This window comes from Glandiceps talaboti, chromosome 16 (assembly GCF_964340395.1).
Source record: "Glandiceps talaboti chromosome 16, keGlaTala1.1, whole genome shotgun sequence".
Taxonomy (NCBI): domain Eukaryota; kingdom Metazoa; phylum Hemichordata; class Enteropneusta; family Spengelidae; genus Glandiceps; species Glandiceps talaboti.
Window position 1 is genome coordinate 14555250 of NC_135564.1, and position 1758 is coordinate 14557007.

The window sequence follows — 1758 nt, forward strand, 5'->3', positions numbered from 1 at the left end:
ACACTCTCTCTCTCTCTCTCTCTCTCTCTCTCTCTCTCTCTCTCTCTCTCTCTCTCTCTCTCTCTCTCTCTCTCTCTCTCTCTCTCTCTCTCCGTACACGGGATCAACTTGGACTTGAAAGGGAATTAGCTCAAACTACACAAAATGTTCATGGTTAACCCCGATCATTTAGAAGTAGCCACGGAGCAGATGAAAGCTCCTTGTCTAGGCCTAGCTGTTGCCTTCAGCTCTCTCACTTCCAAAGAATGAATGCATAATTTATTTCAACATTAAATTCTTATAAACACAGAATATACAATACTCAAATGGTTGGGTGATAAAATAATCAGCACCATAAATGAATAAAATAGAAGTGTTGCCGTCGCCTTAATTCAATGCAAATGATATTGACAAATATGAAAACTAGCTAAACAATGTGATCACGTTATTGTTCTTCCAACTGTCTGTAACCAGTCATTATTTGACACTGTTGATCTTATAATAACTTAATGTTGTCATCTTAGAAGAATACTATTCGCGATATGCAAACATTTCTTCTATTAAAGTTTTAATTTATGACAGCTGGGAGTTCACGGTGACCCCGCAAAATATCAAAACTTAGCGAATATTAGAAAGTTGTGTCCTGTCACTGTGACCTCGCAAACATTAAAACTTTGCGAATATCAGAAAGTTGTGTTCTGTCATCTGCAACACAAATAAACAAACATAAACAAATAAATGAGTAGATAAATACATAAATAAACAACAACAACAACAACAACAACAACAACAAACAAACAAACAAAACAGACAAATACTGACACCCCAATACAATAGTCACATCTCCATTGGCGACTATTTGGGGGGATAGTATTTGTTTGTTGTTTTTTATTCAGGTATTTATCTACTCATTTATCGGTTTATTTGTTTATGTTTCGTTTGTTTACTTGTTTATGTATTTGTGTTGTGTTTGTTTGTTTGTTTGTTTACTTATTTGTTTGTATCTGTAAACAAAACTAACTGAGCCTGAGCTCCCTGTGTCCTAACTGACACTATGATTTTGAATCTTGCGCTTCCAAAAATTCAAAATGTCGGTTAGGATAGTGGAATAGTGTAGCCATAGTCGTTCTCAAATCTTGAGATACAAAGCTAGGCTAGGTGATTGGCAAAACCAAACCTTAAGCTTATTAATAAGGTGGGAGTTATACATACAAGTTGGTTAATCATCGTCTAATAAAACACACATCATAGATATATTGCCTTCTCTAGAGGAATCTGACGTACGTTACTTATTATATTATTAGATGAATGGTCGTCCAAGAAATCTTGTTTTGAGTGAGGAGAGAAAAAGAATGCAGATTTATAAAGAGAATAGATACATGTAATTCACGTGAAATCGATATATTTTGTGACTATTTCACTAATGATTTACCGTACCTCAGTGACGTACTAACTGTACCTTCCAGAAATGCCATGATTCAGAAATAAAGTGAATATTTGACAAAGAAACATATATTCAGATGAAAAATATAAATAGTAATGCCGCGATTAATTAATCAGACGGCATGGGAAAGAGCAGAAACGAGCGTGGGTAGGGTGCAGACTGAGGGAGAAAATTATTTTCGTCGACTTATTTTTATAGACCCGTTTTCGACCAGCCAATTTCCCATCCATACTGTGTGCTCAAGATCGTCGCAGCCTTCCTCCAAAACAGACAAACAAACAGCCAAATAAACAAACAAACAAACCATAACCCATACCAAAAACGACTTTACAGAG